The sequence below is a fragment of the Budorcas taxicolor genome, chromosome 2, assembly GCF_023091745.1.
Source record: "Budorcas taxicolor isolate Tak-1 chromosome 2, Takin1.1, whole genome shotgun sequence".
Classification (NCBI taxonomy): domain Eukaryota; kingdom Metazoa; phylum Chordata; class Mammalia; order Artiodactyla; family Bovidae; genus Budorcas; species Budorcas taxicolor.
In genome coordinates this window covers 163,797,767-163,805,836 of record NC_068911.1, presented here as the reverse complement: position 1 = coordinate 163,805,836, position 8,070 = coordinate 163,797,767, and the positions used below count along the sequence as shown (strand labels likewise).

Genomic DNA, 8,070 nt, shown 5'->3' with positions numbered 1-8,070 from the left:
TGAATAGGAGGATGCTTTGTGGCAAAACTGAAAAAAACATATTCCCCAAAGAACTCTACTTCAGTATCCACTCTCCTAGTAAGGGAACATGGTATGAGAAGGGGAGATTGCATCTCAGTTAAATGAGAAAGCTCCTCTTCCTCCTCTCCCTCCTACTTCTTCCACTCCCAGCATTCTCTTATAATTTTGCATTTTATTATTTTTAAAATATCTAGTTGTTTAATTAATTTATTTGGCTGCACCAAGCCTTAGTTGCAGCATGCCAGATCTTTGATCTTTGTTGTGACATGTTGTATCTAGTTCCCTGACCAGGGGTTGAACCTGGGCCCCCTGCATTGTGAGCACAGAGTCTTAGCCTTACTGGACCACCACAGAAGTCCTAATTTTACATTTTTAGTCTTCATCAATTACATGAACTTGTTAATTATATTTGTCTTTTAATAAATTTGGCCATGGTCTAGCTATTTCAATGCTTTATTCTATTCCTTGTATTAATTTTATTGAAGTATAATTAACCTACAACACTATGTTAGTTCCAGGTGTGCAACATAGTGATTCAGTGTTTGTGTACATTACAATGTGGTCGCTATAGACGATTGATATATCTAGGAAGCGTCTGCCATTATACAAATATATTACAAGATTATTGACTATTCCCCATGCTGGACATTTCACCCTTGTGGTTTGGGTGCATATTGTAACTGGAAGTTTGCACCTCTTAGTCCTTTTTCATCTGATTCTTTCCTCCCCTCCACCCCCTCCCTCTGGCAACCACTAGTTTGTTCTCTGTATTAATGAGTTTGTTCTATTTTGTTATGTTTATTAATTTATTTTGTTTTTTAAGATTCCATATAGAAGCAAAATCATACAGTATTTGCCTTTCTCTGTCTGCCTTATTTCACTATCATAATACCCTCTGGGTCCATCCATGTTGTTGCAAAGGGCAAGATTTCATTCTTATTTATGGTTGAGTAACATTCTACTGTGTGTGTGTGTGTGTGTGTGTATACATACCGCATCTTCTTTTTCCACTCATTTCACCTATCGATGGACACTTAGGTTACTTCCATATCTTGGCTACAGTAAATAATGTTGCAGTGTACATAGGGACACATATATCTTTCCCAATACAGTATTATTGGTTTCTTTGGGAAAATACCCAGAAGTGGAATTGCTGGATCATATGGTAGTTCTATTTGTAATTTTTCAAGAAACCTCTATACTATTTTTCATGGTGACTGCCTCAAGTTACATTCCCATAAAGAGTTCACAAGAGTTCCCTCCTCTTCACATCCTCCCCAACACTTGTTATTTGTTGTCTTTTTTTAAAAATAAGAGCCATTCTGATAGGTGTGAGGTGATATCTCATTATAGTTTTGATTTGTTATTTTTTTTGCCATCCCAACTGAGAATTTATTGGCATAAAGGCAACCATATAAAAACATAAGTAATGAAAAACAGAGTCATGATGTGCCCTCCACACCCCGGCGCATAGGGGTAGGGGGAGCCCCGAAATCGCCTAAAAATGCCGCAGACCCTGGGGCCTTTGCAGGACCAGCCGGGCTGGGGTGGGAGAACCCAGGCATGTTAGTGCATCCAGTGGATGAGCAGGAGAGCTCGCAGAGCTGGCTCTTGAAGTCTAGGCCAGTAGTGAGGTCCAGGTCATGGTTGTTCTTGGCATTGGGCCACATGCTGATGGTGCCGAAGATCTCCCCACCTGTCTTCACTGCAGTCCTCCATGCAGAGCACTGGCTGCTTCCAGGGAGGGGATGGGGACTCAGGGCTGTGCAGAAGCCAGTTCTCTTGTGGCAGCAGGTGAGCTCGATGTTGAAGTCGGCCACCAGTGCATGCATGTAGCCGTTCGGCTTCACTTGCAGGCAGAAGGGGGAAGTGACGGTCAGGTCTTCCACATTGACCATGGAGATGTCCACTTCCTTTATGAGGCAGGTTGGTGACCAGCTGCTTGGGGTCCACCACATCCACCAGGGACTCCACGATGGCCACGTCTTTGATGCAAGACGTCAAAGGGGCACATGTTCTCCCGCCAGTGGCTCACGTAGTCTTTGTTCTGCTGGTCCTCGATGGCTGTTACATACCAGTGTGGCTCGGTCTGGGCAGATGAGGCCGTTGGGCACCAACCACTTGTCTCGGGTGTAGACCGCAGTGTTGAGCATCAACTCATAGGAGAGGCAGTAGCCCATCTATGGTGATGAAGTCCACCTCCTCCACCTTCCTCTTGAGGATAGTCGGCACGTGGTCTAACTTGTTGGCTCTCACAATCTTCATCATGTAATCACAGCTACTGAAACACTCGATCCCAATGACCATGCGGGCCCTGGCCTTGGCAGTAAACGTACAGAGGCCCCTTGTGCCTGAGCCAACGTCCAGCACCATCTTGTCTTTGAAAAGGTGCCAGCTATGAAACATGGAGTTGCCGTACGTGAATTTGCAGACCTTTCGGCACTTCCTCATGGATGCTGAAGTGAGCATAGTAGTCAAAGTAGCAATCTTTGGACATCACGTCCTCAGCACTGGGCTTCTTGCTGCTTTCAGTCTGGCCACAGACCACCTCTCCAGTTTCTTTGCCCCAGTCTTTAGCTCAGCCCACAGCTGGGGAGGGGAGGGAAGGGAAGGCAGAAGTGGGGGCAGACACAGGGAAGCACAAAAGTGGGGGAGTTACTTCTTCAAGAGGCAGCTGGAGGCGCATCCCATTAGCCAAGGTGGCTACAAAATTCTCCAGGATGCAGTTTGAGGCCTTGGCTGCCGCCATCTTCAGCCGTGCCTGCTCTTCTTCTGGCTGCTGAGACCCCTCTGCTCTTTTGATTTGTTAATTTTTTTTCTTAAGAAACAATTTTTGGATTTTTTTCAGTTCTACTGCTTTCAAATTCATTAATTCAGCTTTCATCTTTATTATGTCTTTATTCTTTCCTTTTTACAGGCTTTAGTCTGTTTTATTTATTTATGGCCACACCACATGGCTTACAGGATGCTCCCTGACTAGGGATTGAACCCAGGCCATGGAGGTGAGAGCACCACATCTTAACCATTAGGCCATCAGAGAACTCCAGCTTTCAGTTCAGTTCAGTCACTCAGTCACGTCTGACTCTTTGTGACCCCATGAACTGCAGCATGCCAGGCCTCCCTGTCCATCACCAACTCCTGGAGTCCACCCAAACCCATGTGCATTGAGTCAGTGATGCCATCCAGCCATCTCATCCTCCGTTGTCTCCTTCTCCTCCTGCCTTCAACCTTTCCCAGCATCAGGGTCTTTTCAAATGAGTCAGCTCTTCACATCAGGTGGCCGAAGTTATTGGAGTTTCAGCTTCAACATCAGTCCTTCCAGTGAACACTCAGGACTGATCTCCTTTAGAATGGACTGGTTGGATCTTCTTGCAGTTCAAGGGACTCTCAAGAGTCTTCTCCAACACCACAGTTCAAAAGCATCAATTCTTCCACGCTCAGCTTTCTTCATACTTCAACTCTCACATCCATACATGACCACTAGAAAAACCATAGCCTTGACTAGATGGACCTTTCTTGACAAAGTAATGTCTCTGCTTTTCAATGTGCTATCTAGGTTGGTCATAACTTTCCTTCCAAGGAGTAAGCATCTTTCAATTTCATGGCGGCAATCACCATCTGCAGTGATTTTGGAGCCCAGAAAAATTAAGTCAGCCACTGTTTCCACTGTTTTCCCATCTATTTGCCATAAGGTGATGGGACCAGATGTCATGATCTTAGTTTTCTGAATATTGAGCTTTAAACCAACTTTTTCACTCTCCTCTTTCACTTTCATCAAGAGGCTCTTTAGTTCTTCTTCACTTTCTGCCATAGGGGTGGTGTCATCTGCATATCTGAGGTTATTGATATTTCTCCCGGCAATCTTGATTCCAGCTTATGCTTCCTCCAGCCCAGCGTTTCCCATGATGTACTCTGCATAGAAGTTAAATAAGCAGGGTGACAATATACAGCCTTGACGTACTCCTTTTCCTATTTGGAACCAGTCTGTTGTTCCATGTCCAGGTCTAACTGTTGCTTCCTGACCTGCATACAGGTTTCTCAAGAGGCAGGTCAGGTGGTCTGGTAGTCCCTTCTCTTGAAGAATTTTCCACAGTTGATTGTGATCCACACAGTCAAAGGCTTTAACATAGTCAATAAAGTAGAAATAGATGTTTTTCTGGAACTCTCTTGCTTTTTCAATGATCCAGTGGATTTTGGCAATTTGATCTCTTGTTCCTTTGCCTTTTTTAAAACCAGCTTGAATCTGGAAGTTCACGGTACATGTACTGCTGAAGTCTGGCTTGGAGAATTTTGAGCATTACTTTACTAGCGTCTGAGATGAGTGCAATTGTGCAGTAGTTTGAGCATTCTTTGGCATTGCCTTTCTTTGGGACTGGAATGAACACTGACCTTTTCCAGTCCTGTGGCCACTGCTGAATTTTCCAAATTTGCTGGCATATTGAGTGCAGCACTTTCACAGCATCATCTTTTAGGATTTGAAACAGCTCAACTGGAATTCCATTACCTCCATTAGCTTTGTTCGTAGTGATGCTTTCTAAGGCCCACTTGACTTCACATTCCAGGATGTCCAGCTCTAAGTGAGTGTGAGTGTGATAATCACACCTTTGTGATTATCTGGGTCGTGAAGATCTTTTTTGTACAGTTCTTCTGTGTAATCTTACCTTCTCTTTTTAATATCTTCTGCTTCTGTTAGGTCCATACCATTTCTGTTCTTTCTTGAGCCTATCTTTGCATGAAATGTTCCCTTGGTATCTCTAATTTTCTTGAAGAGATCTCTTGTTTTTCCCATTCTATTGTTTTCCTCTATTTCTTTGCATTGATCACTGAGGAAGTCTTTTTCATCTCTCCTTGCTATTCTTTGGAACTCTGCATTCAAATGGGTATATCTTTCCTTTTCTCCTTTGCCTTTCACCTCTCTTCTTTTCACAGCTATTTGTAAGGCCTCCTCAGACAGCCATTTTGCTTTTTTGCATTTCTTTTTCTTGGGGATGGTCTTGCTTCCTGTCTCCTGTACAATGTCATGAACTCCAGCTTTAATCTGTTTTAACGTTCTTTCCCTGAAATTTTGAGTAGAAATATGAGTTCAATTATTTGTATTATTTTTTTCATAGATAATGAATGCATTGAAAGTTGTTAAATTTCACAATATTCAACTGCTTTAGGCCCAAGGTCTAACATGTGACACCTCTGAAGTCATAATGATGCAAATTTGTGTTATCAACATAAATACAATGATGTGATATTCTTGATTTCAAAATAATCTGCCTCTAGCTTTCACTTTCTCTTTGATGCACAGTTATTTAAGAAAGAGGTTAGGATTGTTGTTGTTCTTGTTATTTGGTTTACTTTTGTGGGTAATTTCTGGCTTACTGTCTCATGCACACAGAGTTTGGTCTGCTCAATTTCCACTTTGAGGGACCCTTGATATTGTCTTCCTAATATACATAGGCAGTAAATGTTTCAGGAGCAGAAAGGATGTATGTGCTGACTTGAGTATTGTACAGAGTTTGATATAAATCTCTGATTTAGTCCCACTTCTTTGCTGGCTGGCAACCAGGGCTTGCTCTCAGCTTCCATTAATAGAAGCTTCTCTCACTCTTTATCACTTGGCCAACCTTCATCTTCAGGTCCATGTTGTATAGGGAATTGTTTTCTGCTTTGAATCTCTCTGACTTCTTCAGCTGGCAGCAGAAAACTCTCCACTTCTAAGGGCTTCTGGGATTCAATCAGGCCCACGCAGATAACCTCCCTATTTTAAGGTCAACTGTAACATATAATGGGCTTCCCAGGTGGGGCAGTGTAAAGAATCTGTCTGCCAATGCAGGAGACACAAGAGTCTTGGGTTCAATCCCTACCGGGAAGATCACCTGGAGGAGAACATGGCGACCCACTCTAGTATTCTTGCCTGGAAAATTCCATGGATAGAAGAGCCTGGCGGGCTACAGTCCATGGGGTCACAAAGAGTCAAACATGACTGAGCGACTGAGCATGCATGCAAGGGGTCAAGAGAAACACATAATGCACTGTAATTGTAAGACTGACACCTCATCAAATGTGAAAGCTCCTGGCAGCAAGGAGGATATCTTTGGGGAATGAGTGTCCTATGATCAACAATGGCTCATAAGTCTTCACTATAAAAGATACATTTTTATCGGTAACCTCTATTTTTTAAGTGCCAAAGAACATTGGTTCAAATTATATAAAACAAATCTAGCAAAAAAAGTTTGACTAGGTCTGGGTGTATTGGGCTGCCTGATTCGAGTCTGGCCTTTTAGCCAGCAGCTGGTACTAGCTAACTACAGGCAGCAATAATGGATGGTCAGCTGTTTTCAGACCTGCCCCAAAGTTTTTCAGGCCATCTGCTTGGGGTCAGTGTGGTGGTCAACGTGCAGCTTTTGCAAACTAGCTACCTGAGTGTGGATCTCAATCCATCACTTAGGCCCTTGACCTTTCACTCACGCGAGCCAGCAATCCCTTTTAAAGTTTCAAAAAGCCTGAGCTGAATTTTATGCCATTTGTAATCAAACTTACCCTAAGCAATGCTGGCTATACATAAGCTTTTTTAAAAATACATATTTATTTTTAATTGGAGGATAATTGCTTTACAATATTGTGTTGGTTATATATTAGCTTTTATAACAAATGGATTGTTGCGTTGGTTGTGTAGGAGTGCTTACACAGTAAACACTTACAAGGAGAGTAGACTGTTTTCAAATTAAGATTTCCTTCCTCTGACCTCAGAGGGCCTCTGAGGGTGGGCCAGCCAAGGTGATTTCTGTCAAGAGACTGTACTCCTCTCCTTGGTGGGTAATCATTCCTCCTTTTTCTGGAAGAAGCCCCCTGAAGGCCTCAAAGCCACTTTCACTCCCTCCAAGCCCTCCCGTTCTGTCTGATTATTGGCCCATGTCTATCTTCTAAACTTTTTGTTGTGTAGTCTCTAAGTCATGTCTGACTCTTTGAGATCCCATGAACTGCAGCATGCCTGGCTTCCCTGTCCTTCACTATCTCCCAGAGTTTGCTCAAACCCATGTCCATTGATTTGACGATACCATCCAATGATCTCATCCTCTGTAGCCTTCTTCTCATCCTGCCTTCAATTTTTCCCAGCATCAGAGTCTTTCAATGAGTCAGTTCTTGGCATCAGGTGGCCAAAGTATTGCAGCTTCTGCTTCAGCATCAGTCTTTCCAATGAATATTCAGGATTGATTTCCTTTAGGATTGACTGGTTTGATCTCCTTGCTGTCCAAGGGACTCTCAAGAGTCTTCTCCAGCACTACAGCTCAAAAACATCAATTTTTTGGCGTTCAACCTTCTTTATGGTCCAACTTTCACATCCCTATATAACTACTGGAAAAACCACAGGTTTGACTATACTGACCTTTGCCGGCAAAGTGACCCCTCTGCTTTTTTATACCTTGTCTAGGTTCTAAACTTTATCCCTCAACAAGTGGTAACCGCTCATAGTACAAAGCCTTCTTTAGACAAATAGGCAGAAAGAAGAGAATAAAATCCCTGGAATTCCACTGAAAGGTCGCTGTCCGGCTCTTTGCGACCCCATGGAATTCTCCAGGCCAGAATACTGGATTGGGTAGCCTTTCCCTTCTCCAGGGCATCTTCCCAACCCAAGGATCGAACCGAAGTCTTCCACGTTGCAGGCGGATTCTTTATCAGCTGAGCCACAAGCGAAGCCCAAGAATACTGGAGTGGGTAGCCTATGCCTTCTCCAGCGGATCTTTTCCACCCAAGAACCGAACAGGGATCTACTGCATTGCAGGCGGATTCTTTACCAACTTAGCTCTCAGGGAAGCCCATTACAAGGAAAGAATTCCTATTAAATAGTCTGGCGTGGAGATTTCTGGTATCTTTGAGGCATACATGCCCTTCAGTTCAGTTCAGTTCAGTCGCTCAGTCATGTCCGACTCTTTGCGACCCCATGAATCGCAGCACGCCAGGCCTCCCTGTCCATCACCAACTCCCGGAGTTCACTCAGACTCACAGCCATCGAGTCGGTGATGCCATCCAGCCATCTCATCCTCGGTCGTCCCCTTC

The 8,070-nt window shown here is 43.7% G+C and overlaps 1 pseudogene; it reads right to left on the bottom strand.

Moving 5' to 3' along the window:
• Positions 1 to 1,463: 1,463 nt before the first annotated feature.
• LOC128061254 (protein arginine N-methyltransferase 1-like) lies at positions 1,464 to 2,770 on the bottom strand (annotated as a pseudogene).
• Positions 2,771 to 8,070: the final 5,300 nt, after the last annotated feature.